Raw genomic sequence first — 27,687 nt, 5'->3', positions numbered from 1 at the left:
AGGCCAGCAATTTATACCAATTGCTTTAGACATCCATTCATTGCCCACTCCCTTTCTAGGAAAGATGCTACATGAGACTGGGATCCCTTCCTTAGACCTGATTGTTTCTATGGCTGACCTCTACTTATCCAGCAGTTCCTGTCTCCTGCCCATCCCGATGTCATTAACACCAGAACTGAGACAGATCACGGGCTTTTTCCCATTACCTGACATAATGTTACCCAACCTGCTGACTATGTCACCAACACCAGCTCCTGGGAGGCACACCCTCTGTCTGACTTTCCTGTCTCTCTTATAAAAAGCTCTGTCCATATATCTTACCTGGGTGTCTCCAACAATAAGAATATTGAAGCCTTTAATAAAAGATAAACAAAAATTTATTTATTGTGATGTAAAGAAAATAGAAGGCCACAATGTTTCACACAAAATCATCAGATCTGCTCCTACACATTTGTTCCGTCTCTCACACCATCGTATTTTTTGTCGCCTTTCATAAACTATTCAACATCCGTCACCGAAGAATCTGGAAGTTATCTCAGTAAAAAAAGTAAAAGTAAAAGATTTATTTCTTTGTAAAGGTTACAATGTGTAATTACAATTTTGGTATGCTAAGTACAAAGAAAGTCACTATCACGCTGGGGCATTTCTGGCAGAGGTATTGTTCATATGGTACGTGAACATACAAGTTTTATCTAGAATTTTGCTTTTGTTGCTGTACATAAATGTTGAAAATTTGAAGCAAGTTAGATAAGGAGTTCTCGAGTTATGAAAAAAAAAATGAATAGCTGGAGGAATAATAAGAATGAAGGAACTTTTTAAAGGTACTTCTTCAGGGATATATAATTACTCGAAAAAATCGATAAAATTGTTTGTTAAAAATAGACAGGATAATTAAAAAAGAAAACAGCAGTGTCTTCAGTGAAGGTGCAAAATGAGCGTGGAAAGTGAACTACAGGTGAAAGTGAACTACAGGTGAAAGTGAACTACAGGTGAAAGTGAACTACAGGTGAAAGTGAACTACAGGTGAAAGTGAACTACAGGTGAAAGTGAACTACAGGTGAAAGTGAACTACAGGTGAAAGTGAACTACAGGTGAAAGTGAACTACAGGTGAAAGTGAACTACAGGTGAAAGTGTAAGATGAAGTAAAAGTGAAAGTTTATTGTGAACTACGAGAAAAACGGAACAGTTTATAACAGATGAAACTGTAACGTGAAGTGTTGGTCAGGATGTAAGGTTAACTAGGTGGTGAGGTGTGTGTTGAACTGTGAAGTGTTGATCAGGATGTAAGGTTAACTAGGTGGTGAGGTGTGTGTTGAACTGTGAAGTGTTGGTCAGGATGTAAGGTTAACTAGGGGGTGAGGTGTGTGTTGAACTGTGAAGTGTTGGTCAGGATGTAAGGTTAACTAGGGGGTGAGGTGTGTGTTGAACTGTGAAGTGTTGGTCAGGATGTAAGGTTAACTAGGTGGTGAGGTGTGTGTTGAACTGTGAAGTGTTGGTCAGGATGTAAGGTTAACTAGGTGGTGAGGTGTGTGTTGAACTGTGAAGTGTTGGTCAGGATGTAAGGTTAACTAGGGGGTGAGGTGTGTGTTGAACTGTGAAGTGTTGATCAGGATGTAAGGTTAACTAGGTGGTGAGGTGTGTGTTGAACTGTGAAGTGTTGGTCAGGATGTAAGGTTAACTAGGGGGTGAGGTGTGTGTTGAACTGTGAAGTGTTGGTCAGGATGTAAGGTTAACCAGGTGGTGAGGTGTGTGTTGAACTGTGAAGTGTTGGTCAGGATGTAAGGTTAACTAGGTGGTGAGGTGTGTGTTGAACTGTGAAGTGTTGGTCAGGATGTAAGGTTAACTAGGGGGTGAGGTGTGTGTTGAACTGTGAAGTGTTGATCAGGATGTAAGGTTAACTAGGTGGTGAGGTGTGTGTTGAACTGTGAAGTGTTGGTCAGGATGTAAGGTTAACTAGGGGGTGAGGTGTGTGTTGAACTGTGAAGTGTTGGTCAGGATGTAAGGTTAACTAGGTGGTGAGGTGTGTGTTGAACTGTGAAGTGTTGGTCAGGATGTAAGGTTAACTAGGTGGTGAGGTGTGTGTTGAACTGTGAAGTGTTGGTCAGGATGTAAGGTTAACTAGGGGGTGAGGTGTGTGTTGAACTGTGAAGTGTTGGTCAGGATGTAAGGTTAACTAGGGGGTGAGGTGTGTGTTGAACTGTGAAGTGTTGGTCAGGATGTAAGGTTAACTAGGGGGTGAGGTGTGGGTTGAACTGTGAAGTGTTGGTCAGGATGTAAGGTTAACTAGGGGGTGAGGTGTGGGTTGAACTGTGAAGTGTTGGTCAGGATGTAGGGTTAACTAGGAGTTGAGGTGTGGGTTGAACTGTGAAGTGTTGGTCAGGATGTAAGGTTAACTAGGAGTTGAGGTGTGTGTTGAACTGTGAAGTGTTGGTCAGGATGTAAGGTTAACTAGGGGGTGAGGTGTGGGTTGAACTGTGAAGTGTTGGTCAGGATGTAAGGTTAACTAGGAGTTGAGGTGTGGGTTGAACTGTGAAGTGTTGGTCAGGATGTAAGGTTAACTAGGAGATGAGGTGTGGGTTGAACTGTGAAGTGTTGGTCAGGATGTAAGGTTAACTAGGAATTGAGGTGTGTGTTGAACTGTGAAGTGTTGGTCAGGATGTAGGGTTAACTAGGAGTTGAGGTGTGGGTTGAACTGTGAAGTGTTGGTCAGGATGTAAGGTTAACTAGGAGTTGAGGTGTGGGTTGAACTGTGAAGTGTTGGTCAGGATGTAAGGTTAACTAGGAGTTGAGGTGTGGCTTGAACTGTGAAGTGTTGGTCAGGATGTAAGGTTAACTAGGAATTGAGGTGTGGGTTGAACTGTGAAGTGTTGGTCAGGATGTAAGGTTAACTAGGAGATGAGGTGTGGGTTGAACTGTGAAGTGTTGGTCAGGATGTAAGGTTAACTAGGAGTTGAGGTGTGTGTTGAACTGTTAAGTGTTGGTCAGGATGTAAGGTTAACTAGGAGTTGAGGTGTGGGTTGAACTGTGAAGTGTTGGTCAGGATGTAGGGTTAACTAGGAGTTGAGGTGTGGGATGAACTGTGAAGTGTTGGTCAGGATGTAAGGTTAACTAGGAGTTGAGGTGTGGGTTGAACTGTGAAGTGTTGGTCAGGATGTAAGGTTAACTAGGAGCTGAGGTGTGGGTTGAACTGTGAAGTGTTGGTCAGGATGTAAGGTTAACTAGGAGCTGAGGTGTGGGATGAACTGCAGGTGAAAACTGCTAGTGAACTACAGGTGAAGGAGTGATTTACCAATAATGGTAAAAAATAAAACTCCATATAAAATTAGGAAAAAAAACACGACCCATAATAAACCAAAGAAACAATAATATAAATAATAATATAAATTATAGCAAAAGAGGCGATATTGGAATATCAGTATCAGGACATAATTAATGAGTCAGTGGGAAGGTGGACATCATCAGCAGTAGTGATAACTACTATTATATGTGTTTATTCATTAAATAATTCCACCATTATACCTCCTACAATATCCCTTGGAAAAGATACATAAACAAAATAAATCAAAAACTTTCTACTGGTGATCAGTGAAGGTATCGGTACTTTCTTGAAACCAAAAATGGAAGACGGGAAATTAGTCTTGAGTTTTACCTGGTGATCTTAACACCAGGTGTAGATATGTCCATGTTACCAGTAAACATTTATGTCTCTCCCTGTCAGGTGTTGTCCTGTAAATATACTCATGGTACCAGTTAACATTTATGTCTCTCACTGTCAGGTGTTGTTCTGTAAATATACTCATGTCACCAGTAAACATTTACGTCTCTCCCTGTCAGGTGTTGTCCTGTAAATATACTCATGGTACCAGTTAACATTTATGTCTCTCACTGTCAGGTGTTGTCCTGTAAATATACTCATGGTACCAGTTAACATTTATGTCTCTCACTGTCAGGTGTTGTCCTGTTAATATACTCATGTCACCAGTAAACATTTATGTCTCTCACTGTCAGGTGTTGTCCTGTAAATATACTCATGGTACCAGTTAACATTTATGTCTCTCACTGTCAGGTGTTGTCCTGTAAATATACTCATGGTACCAGTTAACATTTATGTCTCTCACTGTCAGGTGTTGTCCTGTAAATATACTCATGGTACCAGTTAACATTTATGTCTCTCACTGTCAGGTGTTGTCCTGTAAATATACTCATGTCACCAGTAAACATTTATGTCTCTCACTGTCAGGTGTTGTCCTGTAAATATACTCATGGTACCAGTTAACATTTATGTCTCTCACTGTCAGGTGTTGTCCTGTAAATATACTCATGGCACCAGTTAACATTTATGTCTCTCCCTGTCAGGTGTTGTCCTGTAAATATACTCATGGTACCAGTTAACATTTATGTCTCTCACTGTCAGGTGTTGTCCTGTTAATATACTCATGTCACCAGTTAACATTTATGTCTCTCACTGTCAGGTGTTGTCCTGTTAATATACTCATGGCACCAGTTAACATTTGCGATACTTGAATACTTCACAGGTATTATTGTTATTCAACATTAACATTTATCCTGGCCTCTTTACATATATATACATATTTACTTACTTTTATCTCAAGTTTCCCTGCCTCTGACAGTAATCAAATATCAGTGTTTACCTGGAGTTTACTTGGAGATAGTTCCGGGGGTCATCGCCCTCGCTGGCCGGTCTGTGACCAGGCCTCCTGGTGGATCAGAGCCTGAACAACCAGGCTGTTACTGCTGGCTGCACGCAATCCAACGTACGAGCCACAGCTCGGCTGGTCAGGTACCGACTTTAGGTGCTTGTCCAGTGCCTGCTTGAAGACAGCCAGGGGTCTATTGGTAATCTCCCTTATGTATGCTGGGAGGCAGTTGAACAGTCTCGGGCCCCTGACACTTATTGTATTGTCTCTTAACATGCTAGTGACACCCCTGCTTTTCATTGGGGGGATGTCGCATCGTCTGCCGAGTCTTTTGCTTTCGTTGTGAGTGATTTTCGGGTGTAAGTTCGGTACTAGTCCCTCTAGGATTTTTCAGGTGTATATAATCATGTATCTCTCCCGCCTGCGTTCCAGGGAGTACGTGTTCAGGAACTTCAAGCACTCCCAGTAATTGAGGTGTTTTATCTCTGTTATGCTTGCCATGAAGGTTCTCTGTACATTTTCTAGGTCAGCAGTTTCACCTGCCTTGAAAGGTGCTGTTAGTGTGCAGGAATATTCCAGCCTAGATAGAACAAGCGACCTGAAAAGTGTCATCATGGGCTTGGCATCCCTAGTTTTGAAGGTTCTTATTATCCATCCTGTCATTTTTCTAGCAGATGTGATTGATACAATGTTATGGTCCTTGAAGGTGAGATCCTCCGACACGATCACTCCCAGGTCTTTGACGTTGGTTTTTCGCTCTATTTCGTGGAAGGAATTTGTTTTGTACTCTGATGAAGTTTTAATTTCCTCATGTTTACCATCGAATCGAATCGAATGGAAGATGACGAGAGCTGTCGTGAGATATGAAGGAAGAAGGATAAGGAAGGATGGAAATAACTGGAAAAGGATGGGAAGGAGGGGAAGAGGAGGAATCAAGGCAAGTGGCCCAACCACTTTGGGACATGTGGTACTGAAGTACTGTAGGCGTAGATGGAGAGGCTTGAATGATGTCGTTACTTGGCTCTCTAGGAGAGGATGGCGAAGGCAGTGGCAGGAGCTGAGAGTGTCAGTAGGCAGCAAGCAGGATGAATTAGTTATTCTCTTGATCCGGTTGTTAATGCTTTGAATTTTGTTCTAGAGAGTTGTGTCACACATATGGGAGAGCTGTAGAAGAGTTCGTTGGTTTGGAGTTGGTGGATTATCAGGTTGACGGTAGGGAATGGCTTTTCGTCGGTGGTGTACGTTGCAGTGTTGTCTTGGAGATGTTGGATGAGTTCTAGGCGAGTCATTGGGCTGGGGTATTGTGTCGTGGTGAAGAACATTAGTCCTTTGTGATTAACCCACAGTGTTCCAGGTAATCGACGTGAGTGAGGTCGAGAAGGCGGTGGTGGAGTTGAGGAAGGTGGTGTTGATGGCGGAGGTAGGGTGTTGAGTGGTGTTGAAGGTGGAATTGAAGATTCGTTGTCATCTTCAATAGACGAATAGGAAGATGTTTCTGGTGGCAAGGCTTCTGATTGGTTGAATTCAGTGAGGTGTGGTGGTGGTGGAGGCTTCTCATTGGACTTTGTTGGAGTGACGTCACTTGTTGGTGGTGGTGATGGAGCTTCTGCAGCAGAGGTGGTGATTAAGTCTTTGGTGAATTTGAGAATTTCTTCAGGTGGAGATGCTGGAAATGTTAATGATAGCATGTTATTTAATGCAAATAACTCGTTGATGGTAGAGTTAAAGGATCCAGGTACAGCCATGTTCTGCATTGGAGGAGTGATGGTGGTGGTGGTGGTGGAGGCGGGTTGAGTAGATGCTTGAAGTAATTTTGTAGTGTCTGCTTGCAACTTTGCAATTGCGGCATACGTTGGAGTGTTGTTAGTAGGTTTTTTCTTTGCTGCATCTTGTGTTTTCTTCATAATATCCTTTCTAGTAGGACATTTTGCTGCCAGTGTATGGTGATCATTACTTTTGCAGTTTAAACACGCTGGTTGTGTTGGAGCAGCAGCGGTACAGGAACTGAAGGTGTGTCCCTCACTACCACATGTAGTGCAGAACTTCTTGTCTTGGTGGTGTGAAGATAAGAATATCAGTTCCAGCAATGTTGGATGTAGTGGTATCTCTCTGCTTCTATGTAGGTGGGACTGATATAGTAGTAGTATACAGCCAGACCTTCGTTCAGAGCAGTGGCAGCCATGTTCAAGTCGGTAAAGGTGACCTTGAGCATAGACGATGCATTCGGGATTTTGGTAATACTGTCAACAGTAGCCCAAGTATTTTGAGTTTCAATAGATGACTTAAGTTCAGCAATTGGTTGGGAAGTCAGAATCTTATCCAGTTTTTTTCAGGAATACTGATTTTCTTGCCCTGAGGGCAAGAGAAGATGTAACAGTAAACCCTTGAGCAGTAAGAGTAGTGGTGGCTTCTGTAGTGAGTAACTTCTCTGCTTCAGCATAATCGTGACTTACAACAATGAATGCTTCTTTGAGTGACAGAATAGCGTTGAATTTCACATACAATGCTCCCTGCACAACAGTTGCAAGAGCAAGCTTCGTTGAATCATCAACGGTACCACTGTTTGGCTTGATCTTTACACGATTTGCGTAGCTCATCGTGCAAGTCAAGGTAAAGACAACGCTGGTAAAGGTTCCCCTCCCCAAAGGGGATCGTAGGGAGACTAAGTAAGGAGAGCTGCTATGACCTGCCGAGGCGAGAGTCAAAAGCAGAATCTGTGTCTGTGTCAATTCTGTCCATGTTTACCATATCGGAGTAATTGAAATTTCATATCGTTGAACTTCATATTGTTTTTGTGCAGCCCACTGAAAGATTTGGTTGATGTCCGCCTGGAGCCTTGCAGTGTCTGCAATGGAAGACGCTGTCATGCAGATTCGGGTGTCTTTTCATCTTTGTTTCGAATTCTTTTCACCTTTTTATAGAATTGCATCACTGTGACCAACTGTCCCGGACGTGTACTCACCTAATTGTACCCACCTAATTGTGGTTGCAGGGGTCGATACTCAGTTCCTGGCCCTGAATCATCACTGAACGCTACTAGGTCCTCTCTCTTCCTGCTCCATGAGCTTTATCATACCTCGTCTTAAAGCTATGTATGGTTCCAGCCTCCACTATCTCACTTCCTGACTACTCTATGACTGAATAAATACTTCCTAACATCCCTTTGACTCATCTGAATCTTCAACTTCCAATTGTGACCCCTTGTTTCTGTGTCCCCTCTCCGGAACATTCTGTCTCTGTCCACCTTGTCCATTCCACGCAGTAATTTGTATGTTGTTATCATGTCTTCCCTAACCCTCCTGTCCTCCAGTGTCGTCAGGCCGATTTCCCTTAACCTTTCTTCACAAGACATTCCTCTTAGCTCTTGAACTAACCTTGTCACAAACCTTTGCACTTTCTCTAATTTCTTGACATGCTTCATCAAGTGTAGGTTCCAAACTGGTGCTGCATACTCCAGTATGCAACACCACTTCGACTAGTGGATGGTACCGCTATGATCCCGCCTCCTCCTGCTTCGCCTCTCCTGACTACAGTATATAAGCCACTCCTACGCCCCTGTGCTGTAGTTTCTACAAGATTGATCGACTGAACACATCGTCTCCGGGCTGAGGGACTGATTACCTCAAACTCCTCCTCTCGTTACACCTTTCTGCTTTGTATTGGACTGATGAAGCCATTGTGTGGCGAAGCGTTTCCTCAATAAAGAGTCCCATATGTTGCAAAAGTGTCTCAGTCTTCAACTTCTCGGTTTTAAACCATTTATCACATAATACAATATAGTCCTCCTTCCAGTGTCGTCACGTTGTTTCCTTATGCTCTCCCCATAGCACATACACCTTAGTTCAGGGACTAGTTGTGTTATAAACATCTGTGTGTAGGTGTGCATGTGTGAGGTGTGTGTGTGTGTGAGTGTGTGTGTGTGTGTGTGTGTGTGTGTGTGTGTGTGTGTGTGTGTGTGTGTGTGTGTTTGTGTGTGTGTGTGTGTGTGCGCGCGCGTGTGTGTGTGTGTACACACCTATTTGTACTCACCTACTTGTTGTTGCAGGGGTCGATACATAGCTCCTGGCCCCGCCTCTCCACTGATCGCTACTAGGTCCTCTCTCTCCCTGCTCCATGACCTCTATCATACCTCGTCTTAAAACTATGTATGATTCCTGTCTTCACTATGTCACTTGCCAGACTATTCCACTTCCTGACAACTCTATGACTATAGAAACACTTCCAAACTTATCTTTGACTCATCTGAGTCATAAACTTCCAATTGTGACCCGTTTCTGTCCCATCTCTGGAGCATCCTGTCTCTGTCCACCTTGTCTATTTCACGCAGTATTTTGTATGTCGTTATCATGCCTCCCCTAACCCTCCTGTCCTCCAGTGTCGTCAGGCCGATTTCCCTCAATCTTCGTAGGACATTACCCTTAGCTCTGGAACTAGCCTTGTTGCAAACCTTTGCACGTTCTCTAATTTTTTGACGTGATTGACCAGGTGTGGGTTTCAAACTGGTGCTGCATATTCCAGTAAGGGCCTGACGTACACGGTGTACAGAGTCTTCAACGATTCCTTACTGAGGTATCAGGTTTGCTAGGCGACCATATGCTGCAGCAGTTATCTGGTTGATGTGAGCCTCAGATGTACTAGGTATTATACTCACCCCAAGATCTTTTTCCTTTAGTGAGGCTTGCAGGCTTTGGCCACCTAGCCTATATTCTGTCTGCGATCTTTGCCCTTCCCCGATATGCATGACAGTTAAATTCAAGGAGCTAGTTGCTGGACAAGATTTCCAGCCAGTCCAGGTCTCTTTGTAGTCGTGCCTGATTCTCATCCGATTTAATTTTCCTCATTAACTTCACATCATCTGCCAACAGGGACACTTTTGAGTCTATCCCTTCCGTCATGTCATTCTCATAAACCAAAAGTAGCACCCATCTGGATCCCCGCTTTTCAAAGGCCCCCACTCTGATACCTCGTCACGTACCATGGCTCATTGTTGCCTCCCTGTCAGATATTCTCTGATCCATTGCAGTGCCCTTCCTGTTATATGTGCCTGATCCTCTAGCTTTTGCACTAATCTCTTGTGAGGAACTGTGTCGAAGGCCTTGTAGTCCAAGAAAATGCAATCTACCCACCTCTCTCTCGTGTCCTACTTCCATTACCTTTTGTGTGTGTGTGTGTGTGTGTGTGTGTGTGTGTGTGTGTGTGTGTGTGTGTGTGTGTGTGTGTGTGTGTGTGTGTGTGTGTGTGTGTGTGTGTGTGGTGTGTATGTGAGTGTGCGTGTGTGTGTACTCACCTATTTGTACTCACCTGTATGTGGTTGCAGGGGTCGATTCATAGCTCCTGGCCCCGCCTCTTCACTGATTGCTACTAGGTCCTCTCTCTCCCTGCTCCATGAGCTTTATCAAACCTCGTCTTAAAACTATGTATGGTTCCCGCCTCCACTACGTCACTTTCTAGGCTATTCCACGACCTGACTACTCTATGACTGAAGAAATACTTCCTAACATCCCTCTGATTCATCTGAGTCTTCAACTTCCAATTGTGACCTCTTGTTTCTGTGTCCCATCTCTGGAACATCCCGTCTTTGTCCACCTTGTCTATTCCGTGCAGTATTTTATATGTCGTTATCATGTCTCCCCTGACCCTCCTGTCCTCCAGTGTCGTCAGGCCGATTTCCCTTAACTTTTCTTCGTAGGACAATCCCCTTAGCTCTGGGACCAGTCTTGTTGCAAGCCTTTGCACCTTCTCTAATTTCTTGACGTGTTTGACCAGGTGTGGATTCCAAACTGGTTCTGCATTCTCCAGTATGGGCCTGACGTAGATGGTGCACAGAATCTTCAGCGATTCCTTACTGAGGTATCAGAAAGCTATCCTTAGGTTTGCCAGACGCCCGTGCACTGCAACAGTTATCTGATTGATGTGCGCCTCAGGAGATGTGCTCGGTGTTATACTCACCCTGAGATCTTTTTCCTTGAGTGAGGTTTGCAGTCTTTGTTCACCTAGACTATATTGTGTCTGAGGCCTTCTTTGCCCTTCCCCAATCTTCATGGCTTTGTATATGGCAGGGTTAAATTCAAGGGGCCAGTTGCTGGACCAGGCTTGTAGCCTGTCCAGGTCTCTTTGTAGTCTTGCCTGATCCTCGACCGATTTGATTCTCCTCATGAACTTCACATCATCTGCAAACAAGGACACTTCTATGTCTATCCCTTCCGTAATGTCATTCACATATACCAAAAGCAGCACAGGTCCTTGGACTGACCCCTGTGGAACCCCGCTTGTCACAGGCGCCCACTCTGATACCTCGTCACGTACCATGACTCGTTGTTGCCTCCCTCTCTGATGCATTGCAATACCTTTCCTGTTATGTGTGCCTGATCCTCTAGCTTTTGCAGTAACCCCTTGTGAGGAACTGTGTCGAAGGCCTTCTTGCAGTCCAAGAAAATGCAGTCTATCCACCCTTCTCTCTTGTCTTACTTCTGTCACCTTGTCATAAAACTCCAGTAGGTTTGTGACACAGGATTTTTCTTCCCTGAAACCGTGCTGGTTGTCGATTATACACTTGTTTCTTTCCAGGTGCTCCACCACTCTCCTCCTGATGATCTTCTCCATGATTTTGCATACCATACACGTTAGTGACACAGGTCTGTAGTTTAATGCCTCATGGCTGTCTCCTTTTTTAAAAATTAGGACTACATTTGCCAAGTTTTAATGGATATGTTGAAGATCTTTGTTAGTGGCACACACAACATCTCTGCTCCCTCTCTAAGGACCCACGGAGAGATGTTGTCTGTTCCCACCGTCTTTGAGGTGTCTAGTTCACATAGCAGCGTCTTCACCTCCTCATTGGTTATGTGTACCTCACCCAACACTTGTTGGTGTACCTCTCTGTTCTGATTTCCTGAAGTCCTACCGATTTTCACAGTAAATACTTCTTTAAATCTCTTGTTGAGCTCCTCACATACCTCTCGGTCGTTTCTTGTGAACTCATCAACCTTCCTCAGTCTGATTACCTGGTCCTTGACTGTTGTTTTCCTCCTGATGTGGCTATACAACAGCTTCGGGTCAGACTTGACTTTCAAGCCTATGTCATTTTCATATTGTCGCTGAGCCTCCCTTCTTATCTGTGCATATTCGTTTCTGGCCCTTTATGTCTTTATTTTCCTGAGTTCTTTGTCTTCTGTACCATTTCCATTTTCTAGTTAATCTAGTTTTTGCCTCCCTACACCTTTGGGTGAATCAAGAACTCGTTCTGGTCTTCCCATTATTTCTGTTTCCCATGCAAGCAAACCTCTCCTCTGCCTCCTTGACTTTTGTTGTCACACAGTCCATCATTTCTTGTACTGGTTTTCCTGTCAGTTCTCTCTCCCACCGAATATCTTGCAAGAAGTTCCTCATGCCTGAGTAGTCCCCCCTTTTGTAGTTTTTGTTTTTTCCCATCCTATTCCTGCTACTCTCTCCACTTGTAGCTCAACTATGTAGTCAAATCACAGAACCACATGATCACTAGCTCCTAGGGGCCTTTCATACATGATATCCTCGATGTTTGAACTACTCATCCTCACCTCTCTCTCTCTGGTAGTGTCTCTAACATGTTGATGCATGAGGTTTTCCAGAACCACATCCATCATCTTGGCTCTCCATGTTTCGGGATCCTAATGGGGCTCCAGGTTTTCCCAGTCAATCTCCTTGTGATTGAAATCACCCATAACTAGTAACTTTGCTCCCCCATGTGAGCTCTTCTGGCCACCTCGGCTAGTGTGTCGACCATTGCTCTGTTGCTCTCGTCGTATTCTTCTCTTGGCCTCTTGCAGTTCTATGGCGGGTTGTGCATTACTGCAATTATCACCTTATGGTCCTCAGGGTGGATTGTTCCTACTAAGTAGTCCATTTCGCCCATGCCATCCATTCCTTCCATTTTCTCAAAACCCCACTGGTTTTTAATGAACAGTGCAACTCCTCCTCCCCCTCTCCTCCCTCTGTCTTTCCAGAGGATTTGATATCCAGGTGGAAAGATTGCATCTGTTATCATCCTGGTGTGTGTGTGTACTCACCTATTTGTACTCACCTATTTGTGGCTGCAGGGGTCGAGTCTTAGCTCCTGGCCCCGCCTCTTCACCGGTTGCTATTGGGTCCTCTCTCTCCCCGCTCCATGAGCTTTATCATACCACGTCTTAAAACTATGTATGGTTCCTGCCTCCACTACATCACTTTCTAGGCTATTCCACTGCCTGACAACTCTATGACTGAAGAAATACTTCCTAATATCTCTCTGTGTACTCACCTAGTTACTCACCTAGTTGAGGTTGCGGGGGTCGAGTCCGAGCTCCTGGCCCCGCCTCTTCACTGATCGCTACTAGGTCACTCTCCCTGAGCCGTGAGCTTTATCATACCTCTGCTTAAAGCTATGTATGGATCCTGCCTCCACTACATCGCTTCCCAAACTATTCCACTTACTGACTACTCTGTGGCTGAAGAAATACTTCCTAACATCCCTGTGATTCATCTGTGTCTTAGCTTCCAACTGTTTCCCCTTGTTACTCTGTCCAATCTCTGGAATATCCTGTCTTTGTCCACCTTGTCAATTCCTCTCAGTATTTTGTATGTCGTTATCATGTCCCCCTATCTCTCCTGTCCTCCAATGTCGTCAGGTTGATTTCCTCTCCTCGTAGGACATACCTCTTAGCTCTGGGACTAGTCTTGTTGCAAACCTTTGCACTTTCTCTAGTTTCTTCACGTGCTTGGCTAGGTGTGGGTTCCAAACTGGTGCCGCATACTCCAATATGGGCCTAACGTACACGGTGTACAGGGTCCTGAATGATTCCTTATTAAGATGTCGGAATGCTGTTCTGAGGTTTGCTAGGCGCCCATATGCTGCAGCAGTTATTTGGTTGATGTGCGCTTCAGGAGATGTGCCTGGTGTTATACTCACCCCGAGATCTTTTTCCTTGAGTGAGGTTTGTAGTCTCTGGCCCCCTAGACTGTACTCCGTCTGCGGTCTTCTTTGCCCTTCCCCAATCTTCATGACTTTGCACTTGGTGGGATTGAACTCCAGGAGCCAATTGCTGGACCAGATCTGCAGCCTGTCCAGATCCCTTTGTAGTTCTGCCTGGTCTTCGATCGAGTGAATTCTTCTCATCAACTTCACGTCATCTGCAAACAGGGACACCTCAGAGTCTATTCCTTCCGTCATGTCGTTCACAAATACCAGAAACAGCACTGGTCCTAGGACTGACCCCTGTGGGACCCCGCTGGTCACAGGTGCCCACTCTGACACCTCGCCACGTACCATGACTCGCTGCTGTCTTCCTGACAAGTATTCCCTGATCCATTGTAGTGCCTTCCCTGTTATCCCTGCTTGGTCCTCCAGTTTTTGCACCAATCTCTTGTGTGGAACTGTGTCAAACGCCTTCTTGCAGTCCAAGAAAATGCAATCCACCCACCCTTCTCTCTCTTGTCTTACTGCTGTCACCATGTCATAGAACTCCAGTAGGTTTGTGACACAGGATTTCCCGTCCCTGAAACCATGTTGGCTGCTGTTGATGAGATCGTTGCTTTCTAGGTGTTCCACCACTCTTCTCCTGATAATCTTCTTCATGATTTTGCATACTATACATGTCAGTGACACTGGTCTGTAGTTTAATGCTTCATGTCTGTCTCCTTTTTTAAAGATTGGGACGACATTTGCTGTCTTCCATGCCTCAGGCAATCTCCCTGTTTCGATAGATGTATTGAATATTGTTGTTAGGGGTACACATAGCGCCTCTGCTCCCTCTCTCAATACCCATGGGGAGATGTTATCTGGCCCCATTGCCTTTGAGGTATCTAGCTCACTCAGAAGCCTCTTCACTTCTTCCTCGGTTGTGTGCACTGTGTCCAGCACATGGTGGTGTGCCCCACCTCTCCGTCTTTCTGGAGCCCCTTCTGTCTCCTCTGTGAACACTTCTTTGAATCTCTTGTTGAGTTCCTCACATACTTCACGGTCATTTCTTGTTGTCTCTCCTCCTTCCTTCCTTAGCCTGATTACCTGGTCCTTGACTGTTGTTTTCCTCCTGATGTGGCTGTACAACAGTTTCGGGTCAGATTTTCCTTTCGCTGCTATGTCGTTTTCATATTGTCTTTGGGCCTCCCTTCTTATCTGTGCATATTCGTTTCTGGCTCTACGACTGCTCTCCTTATTCTCCTGGGTCCTTTGCCTTCTATATTTCTTCCATTCCTAGCACACTTGGTTATTGCCTCCCTGCACCTTTGGGTAAACCATGGGCTCATCCTGGCTTTTTCATTATTCCTGTTACCCTTGGGTACAAACCTCTCCTCAGCCTCCTTGCATTTTGTTGCTACATATTCCATCATCTCATTAACTGGCTTCCCTGCCAGTTCTCTGTCCCACTGAACCCCGTTCAGGAAGTTCCTCATTCCTATGTAGTCCCCTTTCTTGTAGTTTGGCTTCATTCGTCCTGGCCTTCCTGCTTCTCCCTCCACTTGTAGCTCTACTGTGTATTCGAAGCTTAAAACGACATGGTCACTGGCCCCAAGGGGTCTTTCATATGTGATGTCCTCTATATCTGCACTACTCAAGGTGAATACTAAGTCCAGCCTTGCTGGTTCATCCTCTCCTCTCTCTCTTGTAGTGTCCCTTACGTGTTGGCACATGAAGTTTTCCAGTACCACCTCCATCATCTTAGCCCTCCATGTATCTTGGCCCCCATGTGGGTCCAAGTTCTCCCAATCGATCTCCTTGTGGTTAAAGTCACCCATGATCAGGAGCTTTGCCCTGCATGCATGAGCTCTTCTGGCCACTCTAGCCAGTGTGTCAACCATCGCTCTATTGCTCTCGTCGTACTCTTGCCTTGGCCTCCTGCTGTTCTGCGGTGGGTTATACATCACTGCTATTACCACCTTGGGACCTCCAGAGTGAAGCGTTCCCGCTATGTAATCACTTTCTTCTCCGCTGTCTCCTCTCTCCAGCTCATCAAAATTCCAGCGATTTTTGATCAGCAATGCCACTCCTCCACCCCCCCCTGTTCCCTCTGTCTTTCCTCAGGATTTGGTATCCCGTTGGAAAGATGGCATCTGTTATCATACCTGTAAGCTTGGTTTCTGTGAGAGCTATGATGTCCGGTGATGCTTCTTTGACTCTTTCATGCCACTCCTCCCACTTATTTGTTATTCCATCAGCGTTTGTGTACCATACCTTCAGTTTCCTTTCCAACACTGTGGTTTTGGGGGCCTGTGAGGGTGGGAGACCTGGTGGCATACTGTGGGATTCTATAGCTCGGTGTTGGGTGGAGGCTGTGGGTATGGACTGTAGTGTGTGTTGGGATGGTGTGATAGGTTGTATGGTTCTGAGAATAGTTGTGTGTGTGCTTGCCCTTGCTGTTCTGTTCTGCTCTGACTGACCTCTGCTGGTTCCATCCTTGTCTCTTTTCCTAGCTCCTTTCGCTTTTTTGTCCTCTCCCTCGGCTGCTGTCGTTCTGATTTTGTTCTGTCTCTGTCTAGAAACACCATCTTGTACTCTTCCGAGTATTTCAATCGTGGTTTCTCTTGGAGGATCCTGTTCCGCACTGTTTCCGTCCTGAGAATCAGCTTGATTGGTCGGTTTCTCCCCTTCGAGTACCCCCCTATTCTCTGAAAATTTACAATCTCGTCCATCTCTTCACCTATTTCCATGATGATTTTCTCAATCTCCTTTCTTTCTTCCTGCTGCCTTTCAGTGTGTGTCCTTTCCTCTCTCTCCTGAAGCCCATGGATAAACACTGATTTTGCTTTTTCCTCCTCCCATTGCCTCACCCTCTGTGACTCTGGATCCTGCCTGTATGTGGTCAGTTTCTCCCTTGATTTTTCCAGTGGTTCTTGATAGCATGGTTGTGCCTCAGCATTCGATCTATCACCCTCTCCATCTGCAACCAGCTGTTCTTCCCTTTCACTCCTTGGTCCTCCTTGGCAGGCTGATATGACCTTAGCATAATTCATAATTCCTTCCTTCCTGTTTGTGTTTGTGTGTGTGTGTGTGTGTGTGTGTGTGTGTGTGTGTGTGTGTGTGTGTGTGTGTGTGTGTGTGTGTGTGTGTGTGTGTGTGTGTCTGTGTACGTGTGTGGCTGACGGAAATAATAACACAATTTCATTTATACCGTTCCTTTACGTCCCTGCACAAGTCTTCTACGGTCGAATTCATTAGAAGACTAAAAACAGTAGATGAAGCAGTTTTGACGTTATCTGTCCGTCAGTCATCGTAGGAGGTGATCAATCTCTCCTTTCTTAAACATGTATTAAGTTGGCTGGTTAATGGGATTCAAAACTTATCGACCAAAAAAAAACTTTAATTCATAAAATTATATTTGAAATATACACTTAGCAAATATAAACTAAGAAAATGCACTGTTTCGGTCATCAGCTACACAAGGGTTATAAAGGCTGCTTGGAAAGCTGTCTACTAACAGTCATAAATAATTCAAACACTAAAATAGGAATTAAAGTAATGCCTCAGCATGTATATACTCTGGGAGAAATACAACCCTTAGACATATGGCCAGAGCTTAAACACTTTATCAGAAGGGTAGGTACAACACTTGATCTTATGTCACGGGTGAATGTGGCTCATTTGTGGAGACGGACGTGAAAATGGTACTTTGGTCAGTGAAGCATTTCTGATATCCAGCTATAGTTATTTAGATTAAGATTCGTAATATAAATAAACGAAAGAAATGTTAATAAATATCTTCAAATAAGTTGCAGATATATCTCTTGACCACTAACAGCCGCGTTAAAGAAATATGACAAAACACTTGACAGGTAACCATTGGTTTTGAGAAACAAAGCTGGTTCAGTCGCTCTGCCTCAACCTTACATGTCAGCGACTGTGATCAGTTTAGTGTTGGGTGAGGTAGTGACCGCATGTCTGTGCTACAGTGCGTAATATTACGTGTTAAGTGTTAGTGCTATAGTGTGAAATGTAATACACAACGTGTTACTGATATATGGATAAAATCAAATTGTAGACATAGTGTTGCAGTGTGTAGGATGTCGCAAGATAACCTTACAGTGCTTATTATTAGGTATCCTCAGAGGGGATTTTTAAGTGATTTTCAGTTTTTTTTTAACTCTAACTTGTCGTTTTTCGCTCATAATGCGAGAAGCCTCATCCAATATGCTTGTAATTTTCGAGGCTTGTGTAGTGTAATGGAACATTAAGCAAGTGCATGTCGTCACTGTCTTAACCTGCTGAAACCACTTCATTGTGGCATAGTTCGAGGCCTGGTCACAGACCGGGCGAGGCCTGGTCACAAACTGTGCCGTGGGGGCAGTATCCCCAAAAACACACTCCAGGTACACAGCTTCAAACAATCATAAAAGTTGCCTCTTAATTCACCGACGACTGAGTGAAATTCAGGTGTGTAGGAGTAGAGTTGATCATTTTTTATGTAATACAATACAGAAGAAGCTACATGGAGTTGGAAGTCTTTAGCTCAAGATGTTTCACACACTCGTGCGTTGTCACGAACAATGTATTGTTGCAAGACATCAACAGACAGGAGGACAGCGCTTTGTTATGAAAATAATAATAACAGGAGGAGGAATTCTCTGAGACAAGACAGAAGGTATGTGTGAAACCTGTCTTGCTTCAGAGAATTTTCCCTCTTTATCTGTTGCTGTCTTGCAACATTGCATAGCTCCTGACAACGCCCGAGAGTGTGAAAGATCTAGAGCTAAAGATTTTTCATCCCCAAGTGGCTTGTTCATTGTTAAAATAGCTAATCTGCAGTTGCATTGCGTGTAATATAAAGTAAAAAAAAACATCATTAGCAGTTTCCTCTTGGGAACGTCTTCAGTGTTTAATGCCTGATGCAGCTGACCACCTTCAAAGTAAGTTCTGATCGGCGTCAAACTCTCAGCACTCATGTAGTTTACTGAACGCAAAGTTCCCCCTCTAATTCACTAACAATGGTCCCGATTTCCTAATTTTATTGAGTAAAAAGTGAAGTTTATTTATAGATGAATGGTTTACAGAACCGACATATTGATAAATTAGATACATGTGCAACTCTTGGGTATCTTTATTGAGGAAACGTTTCGCCACACAGTGGCTTCATCAGTCCATACAAAGGAGAAACTTGAAGCAACGGGAGGAGAATGAGGTAATCAGTCCCTCAACCTTGAGTCGATGTGGTCAGTCCATCAATCTTGAATAGAATACGGCATATGAGCGGAGAAGCAGCTTATAAACCGTAGGCAGGAGAGGTGACACCACCTACGACTGCTGCACCTCTCCTGCCTACGGTTTATAAGCTGCTTCTCCGCTCATATGCCGTATTCTATTCAAGATTGATGGACTGACCACATCGTGCCGAATATGTAAAACTGGTCAAATAGCAAGAACTCATTTAAAATTAAGTCCTTTCTAAAATTTTCTCTTATACGTTTAAAGATATATTTTTTTCATTAATGTAAATGTAAAAATTTTTAATTTTGCTCCAAAAGAATCTTAGAAAACTTACCTAACCTTATTATAGCAAGAACAATTTATTTTAGCCTAATCCAACTAAATATATTTTAGATTTGTTTACAGTAATTTAATACTAAACACTCACACTGAAATATATTTTTTTCGTTAGGTTCAGAATGATTTTGGCGAAATTATTGCATACACAAATTTTCGCTTGTCCTATATGACAAGATGAGCGGTGCTATTTAATCCAAGATCGCAAGTTCTGCCTATTCGGCACGACATATATATATATATATATATATATATATATATATATATATATATATATATATATATATATATATATATATATATATATATATATATATAATCACTGATCTCTGTCCGAAGGAGACTCGAACCTACGAACCTTGGAGCAAGGTACGCAGTGCTCTTCCATTCTCACCAGTGTGGTGAAAATAGGACGGAACCAATCTAAGCAGATGGGAAAAACAATGAAAATATAGGAATGGTGAATTAGTAAGGAAAGGAGGAGATGAAGGACAGCTCAAGTCACTAGTGTTTTGAAGTCTAGAGCACTTGGCACTGTAGAGTGAAGCCCGGACTAAGATTCATATTAGGAATGTTATGTATAAGGAATGCTTCAACAAGAGGTATTAGAAAGTCACTTATGTAAATGAAGCGCTCAACCATGAGTGATGAAATTTTTCCTATAATAAATGTCCTGGACTGTACGTATGTGTTATTTTCCACATCTGGTCGGCACCAACTTACTATTTATTTTCGAGAAGTTTTAACCTTACCGCCCCTAGCAATGCTGTTTTCTGTTGTTAGACATTATCTTCCAGTTTACTGGTCCTCTGCTTCCCCCCTCAAGGAAGGGTCCTTGATGCTGGTGAGGGGCTCTTGATCTATGGAATTGGATCTGTACTCCAGATCCCTGAATTAAACCTGAATACCTTCCACATCCCCCCACAGGCGCTGCGTAATCCTACGGGTTTAGCGCTTCCCCTTTGATTATACTAATAATGGTCCTCTGCCAAAACTGTCTACCTTTCTAGCCTTGTTGAAGCATCACATAACATTCCAGTCATGAATCTTAGCCGAGTTCTGGTTCTCTGTAAATGCCCTCCATTCTCATTACATTGTCAAATGCTCTAAACTTTAGAAAACATGTTACTTAACCTGGCCTTTGTCTCCTCTACTAACCTCTTCACCATTTCTATATTTTTGTTCTTGTCTTCTACTTAGGTTGGTTCTGTCAAACGTTTTCATACTCGTAAATTTGAATCCTAGTGCTGATTATTTGTTAATAATCTTACCTAATGTTACACAGCCTAACCATGCAGAGAATTTTACGACTGATCTAGGTTATGATAGGTTTGGCTGGGTTTTGGGAAAAAGTACATAATGGGTGTATATTATGATGCACATTTTACAGAATAACGTATTCTTCAAGTTAGTAACTAACAAGCAAATTACAGCCTTGGAAAGCTAGAATGGACGCAAGTTTTGTTTTAGAGATAATCTTGGTTATTGTGTATACGAATAGTTAAATTTATCCGTGTTAGTAACACAACCTTAAATTTAAATAGGTGGCCAAAATGGTTTGATGATGAGTTGCCGACAACGTCAATCAGCATAAATACGAAGCTTAAACTGATAAGAGGAACAATGTGTGTCCGTCATAGGAAGCTGTTTAATCATCTGGCGAGCTTCGATGATTCAAAACTCTGAATATAAGTAGGGGGGAAATTAAAAAGTAAATGCTATGTAGCTTCTCTCATCATTGTATCATTATACATTTACACTCAACTAGGGTGGACTCCAGTTGACAAACCCCTTGTTCTGAACCAGGTGATACTGCAGAGAACTAGCAACTATTACTACCACCACTACAACTACAACTACCAGCACTATTCAATATGATGTGGTCTCCATTGTAAAGGACATCAACAATATTTTTTTTTCATTTTGAAATATTAGACACACACATGGGTCAGTTGACAGCGCCCTCAGCTGACATACTGTGGGATCCATCGCTCAATCCCCAGCAAAAGTGGAAACTTTTGACGTGTTTCCTTACACCTGCTGTCCCTGTTCCTCTAGGAGTAGTAGGTACCTGGGTGTTATTGACAGTTGTGTGTGGCATCTCGAGGGAGGTAGTATACCTTTAATAGGACTGGAATTCGAAAGGAGATTAGGATAGCACCTTTTAGCCTCTAAAATTAATCAGTTTAAAATAAACGCTGTATTCCTTTGATGTAATTGAACAACTGTGGCTTGGCAATGATTGTGCTAATTTTATCATAGTCATACAAGATGTTCACACTAAGTGTGAACATCTTGTATGTTATTTGAGTTGTCTAAAATATCATCAAGGTTAGCCAGTGACAAACTTAATTCCTCCAAATTTAGAGTAGCAAGGTGCATATTTCCACCAGATTTACGAAATATTCTCAGCTCATTAAGAGTTCCTGCATTTGACCTTAAACGTAGTAGTCTCTCGTTTTCTGCTCGTGCATCAGGGGGATGGACACAATAACATCAACACCTGCTGACTGAACTGTCGAATAACTGAATATTCAATTTAAATATGTTGCAGATCCCTTTTTGTTCCATCATGCCAGGCGATAATGCTCGAGTTGTTCAAAATTGGCATGAATAACATGAAAGTGAAGGCAAAACACTTGGATTGGCTTCCACAATCGCCGGATCAAAATGTTATCGAGCATCTGTGGTGTCAGTTCAAACTGCCAGTCAGGAACCGATTTCCTCCACCGTCGTCTTTGGAAATTTCAGCAGGTTTTGCTTAAGTTATGACTCAAAATACTGTTTAAATGCTATACGAATCAATTTATCGACGAATTGAGATGTTTTAGCCGCAAAAGGAGGTCCAACTCCACATTGAAACCCAAAAAAAAAATGTAAGACGAATTGAATGTTTAGGTCCAACGGTATTTCGCCAGTCTTCTACTGTCATAAATTGTTGAGCTGCACAGCAAAATTTGTGTATTTTGCCATACGTATTTATCAGGTTTTGTGCACTTTGCCATAGCAAAACCGGTGCACTTTTGCAGAATAAGTTTTATTTTTACTTTTGCAAAGCAAGTGCTTATTACCAGTATGCAGCGCTATATGACCCTGGTGGGTTTAGCCCTTCTTTTTGAGTGTAATAATTATTGCCAGTTTTTAACATTTTTGACTGATCTTCTTGGCCCTCTTATCTTTTTGTTTTATTAGATACTAACTCCACACAGTCGTAGTGTATTCTAATATTTATCTGATTTATATTATACGTTGCTTCCAGAATGCTTCTGAAGATTAATAAAGAACATGACTTAGATGAACGGCGAAGACAGAATTCTCTTTTCTACAGTTGTAATTGTTATATAATTGCAGTGTTCTACACTTTTGTAATTACCTAAAATTTGTGGTGAATTAGTTGATTTAGTAAATTACTGAAAGCCATGGATACATTTTCATTCTTGAATTATATAATCTCAGTATAGTGATCAAATAAACTAGTGAGCGAACCTCGATTTCATTTGGTATTTATGAAAAACATGGTTATATAAATTATAGCATAAATTCTGGCATACAGGAAGTGATGAAGGAATTACTATTGCAGGGAAGGTTAAACTTGGTCTCAGCCTCCAGCAATAGTAACTCACATCAGTAAAAGTCCATTATTTGTTTCTCTACTCTGTTTACTCCGTCCCTATTCTCTTCGTCTTCACTCGCTCTTGATTTCTCTTCAGTTGCCTCCTTTATATGTACATCTAGCATCTAACTTTTCTCTTCCCTTAGGAGGTTCCGTATAGTTCATGTTCTTCCCCACTGCCTTGCGCGAGAGCGCAATTATCTACACTGGCTTCTAGCTAACCTTTTCTTGAACCACTTCCTGTCTCATTCTCGGGTCATTGCAGTGCACACTGATGGTTCTAAATCCTCTAACAGTGTCAGGTTTGCAGCAGTGTTCCCGGACAGTATTATACGAGGTCATTTTCATAGCTGAACTGTATGCAGTTCTCATAACGATTATCCGTATTGCTTCCAGGCCTACCTCATCTTCTGTAGAAGTCACGGACTTCTTTAGTGCTTTGAAAGCTATCAAAAAAAATAATATGTGTCATCCCCTAGTTCTTCGTATACAACTTTGGTTGCGCCGCATTTCTAGCAAAAACAAAGGAATCGTTTTCTACTGGGTCCTTGAGCATGTTGATGTCCAAGGCAACGAGCAGGCAAACTCCGCTTCCAGTTTCATATAGTGGCATTTCATTCTCAGATTATTTTATTGTAATTTCTAGCCACCTTCTCAACTGTTGGCAACAATGCTGGTCAACTGATTCATAAGCAATAACTCTATCAAGCTGAGTTCAAGATCCTGGTATTCTTATCATCGATGTCGAGGTTGGGAGACTGCGCTATCTCGTCTTCACATTGGGAACACATGTCTCACTCATCGGTATCTCATGGAAAGGTGCCAAGTTCCACCGTGTGTATATTGTTAGGTTCCATTTTCAGTTTGTCATATTCTGTTTGACTGTCCAGTCTATCAGCGAGCACGCAGAATTTATCTTTCATGTCGTCACCGTTCTATATCTTTTACTGTATCTTCACTCCTCGCTGATGGCTCCACTTTGACACAGACTCCCTCTTTGATTTTTTTGACAGCAACAGATTTATTACACAACGTTCGATTATACTTTTTTTAAGCATCTTCACTGACCTTACAACCTCTACCCTGCAGCGCTGTATGACCCAGGTGGTTTAGCACTAAGTTTTGATTATAATAATCAGCTTCCAGCGACACTTAATTACGAAGCTCTGGTTGCTCCAGTGTGATAAAGTGATCCTATCCAGGCGGGTGTCGTATGAAATAATTCAATAGTTATTGTAAATTGATTATGATATTTAGGTCTTGATGGTAAAGCAAGATTATTAATATATATTTGTTTTCCTTTACAGGTAAGTGTGGATCACTGCTCATCGTGGGACAACTCTCGTACCGCATGGCAGGTATGTCTATATTCCTACTTTAAATACACCAAACCAATGAGCACAATGTTGCTGTCAGTTGTATCAACACTTCAAAAATATCGTTTATGTTGCTTCTGATAGTTTGTAATGTGAAACTTGTGGGAAATACAGTACGTTCCAGACTAGCTCAGGTGGTCGTGATTGCCTGGTTCCCACGAGTCTATACCAGAGTTCACTAGGGTGTGACAGTAGTCACCTGGATATATTTAAAGTGTGCAGGATTAAGACCACCAATAAGCTGACCCTTGTCATTTTCAGTAACTATAGTAAATTCACAGTCTTATATGCAGAGAACAACGCAAACCTGTATATCAGAGTTAGTGATAATTAATTCAGTGTTGAACCTTACAGTTTTATCCTAAAAAGGTAATCTGTAATTGCCAGGAGAAATGTTATTTTTTTTTCATTATTCTGAGATTGTCATTATCATAGTATTTAGTCTGGCACGAATCTAGCACTGTTGTGGCGGGAAGAAAACTGAGACATTTTTGACCTAAGGTGAAAATATCGAACATTGTATTTTATAAACATGACTTGTTTAGATTTAATAATAATTTAAGCGATCACTTAGAACAGTGTAGCAATAAGCAATGAATTTGTGTATTTGCTGTCTATTTGGTGGGGTGAGTGGAAATGTTATCTAAAAACCTTAGCTGACGTATTTCCGGGAAAATATTATTTTCTGTGATTATTTTATTCGTAAAGGATTTTGGCTTGACGGCTATTGACTGCGGCTTTTATAGCCTAAAATCTAAATACTGAATAGTCATTTAAATTCTTTATGCACAAATAAAAGCATGTATAGGTATGTTTTGCAATGGAAACTCAGTCACATTTCATCTACACTGAAAGCAATGTTGATAAGTTTAAAAAAAATTCTCGATTTTTAATTATATATTTCTCGTTAAGTGAAAATGTCTATAGCCGCAGAAGTTATCAATTAATCTAAATTAGCTTCGTACTTAATGAAGTTGTGGAATTTCGTGTTGATGGGGAAGTAACGTTACTTCAGTATGTTTTTTTTAATAAAGCAAGAAAGAACATATTTTTATAGCATGCACAAACACCAATGATAAACCAGTGTACCAGAAATAACAATAATAGAAATAATCTCCATGATCGGGCTTACCACAGGATTTTTTTTCCCCAGCATCTTGATCCATCCTAAAGATAGAAGAGGCCTAATTTCAGTGTTAATTCCTCACATTTTCCCCTGGTTTTTAATCTTTACGGAACATGTAGGAATGAGAAAGAATACACCGGCATGCTCCATTTATTTTTTATCGTAGCTGTTTTGCGTACGTTATCCGCATTGGTCGAATGTGGAGATAGATGGGTTGGGTACGAGGAACATGTGGTTTAACTGAGAAATATATGTAGTGATGTCCATGTGAAAGCTAATCTACTGGAGCTTCCTTCATGGGCAACCAATGATGCACAATATCCACACCTTGATGAACTGGACGAGCTTTCTCCACGTGAATGTATTTGTGGAAACATTTGGCTTGTGCAGCAGCATCAGAGAGAGGGGTCTGTTTTCAGCCTTTAAGATATTTTGAGGTTTTCAGTCCCTAATGCTGTATATATCAACAGATCAATGTAAAGCAGAGGCAAGAGCTTCTTGTAAATTATAATGTTCACTATAATTTTCTTGTGGTAACTGTTTCTCTTTGCCCTTCAAGGAATGTTCCTTGATTCTATCGAGGGACTCTTGATCTAGGGAATTGGATATATTCTCCAGTTCCTTGAATTAAACCTGAATACCTTCCACATCCCCCACAGGCTCTGTATAATCATACGGGTTTAGCGCTTCCTCCTTGATTATAATAATAATAATAATAATAATAATAAAAATCTTCGTCTTTGTTAGTAATTAAAAATACTTCTATTTTTCTGATTAAAATAAGTGTAACAACTTTTTTTTGCGAAAGCCAAATATTATAATAAAAAATTTCTTAAACGCAAAATACATATTATGAAAATCTAGATCAGCCATGAAAAACATTGTCTCACACTGTAGGTGCTACGAAGAATAATAATGGATTTTGTTTGCCAAAATATAATTGATGGGCATTTTCTCTTAAGTTCTTTGGGCCCTTACAGAATTAAACCCCAGATTCATAACACATGATGGCTTCATCACATATTTTCTGAAATATCTACATCATGGTTTGAATGTCTTGATAAAAGTGTTCACTAGATTCCTGCGTCCCCCAAATTTGTTCTCAAGATCTAGAGCAAATACCATTCACTCAGATCTTCAACACTATCTTTTAAGCTCTCATTCTCAGTATTACCCAGGAAGCCCATATACTAAAAGGCTAAATGCTTCTCAGACATTTTTTTGCGTTTTCTGATTAATTAGTTGCTGACATCTGACTATGTTGTGGTTCAAAATAACTTTGTATCTTTGTAACTTGGCGCTGCGTAGGGAATTTTGAATGAAAGTATTAGATTTATTGTCTTCTTCCTCGGATCGAATCTAAATGTCAGATAAATACGTTTTTACTCCCTCTCCTCATAGTCCGCTTTCGGATCTGGGGAAGACAGTGAACGGGATATGATTCCTGGCGTGGCAGTCAACAGGTGTTGTTGGTCTCCCATATCTGTTATTGGCCGAGACTAGCTCAGTCAGTTGAGGAGGTGACATCCTGATGTGCTGAGAATCCTGGTATGCAGGGAAGTGTAGTGTGTGGTTTCCATGAAGCGTCACCTGCCACACCGCAGCAGAACGTGGTTTTAGGGGCAAGTTGATGGGTTCTTTTTGTTTTTCCTCCTTACCCCTCCCCCCTCTCCTTTTAAGAAAGATCTGTCACTTATGTCATGTTCACGCTGTCTCTTCCGGGGCCCCTGATCCCTGCAGCACACACTCCTTACCCTGGCACGCCCACTAATCTTCCTCAGAAGCCGGTATCACTTTCGGTCAACACCTTGTTGACTGACTCCAGTACCTGCGTTAACCCTGAAACCTTTGATGCCGCTCACCTTCATTCTAAGATGATGAGGCTCCTGGTTTCTCCCACGACTCTGCGTCGGTTTCAGGACTGAGTATTACTGGTGACAATAACTTGAAGCCATAGTCCAAATGACTTAGACATATCTTAAGTGATTGTGATACTGAATCTGACATTCCTTTGTCATTCACATTCTGCGTAACACGTTACCAGTAGATCACTTCCCCTCACAACGTATTTCTTAGATAGTCATGGACGAAACTGTTTTTCCCTCCAGCTGACAACATATACAGATAACAGATCAAGGCACTGACAAACACTAGTGACAGCATACCAATATAAATGACTCTGCTTGGTATCAGCTGTAATCATAACCAACACCATTACACAGAAATCGAGGTTTTTGAACTCCAAAGTTTATGATGTCGGCAAAAACAGATCCTTCCATGTTATCAAGAGTGGGATGTAGTATATTGTTGTACGTCATACAGCTCAGGCACACATTTCCCACATCCGCTGTATCGACAATGTCCTGGTAACGGTACAAAGATATTGCTGTAGATAAATGGTGCAGAGAATCGACAAGTTGATAAA

Source organism: Cherax quadricarinatus, chromosome 37, assembly GCF_038502225.1.
Source record: "Cherax quadricarinatus isolate ZL_2023a chromosome 37, ASM3850222v1, whole genome shotgun sequence".
Taxonomy (NCBI): domain Eukaryota; kingdom Metazoa; phylum Arthropoda; class Malacostraca; order Decapoda; family Parastacidae; genus Cherax; species Cherax quadricarinatus.
The sequence above is the reverse complement of the archived record's forward strand: the minus strand, read 5'-3'. Positions refer to the sequence as shown.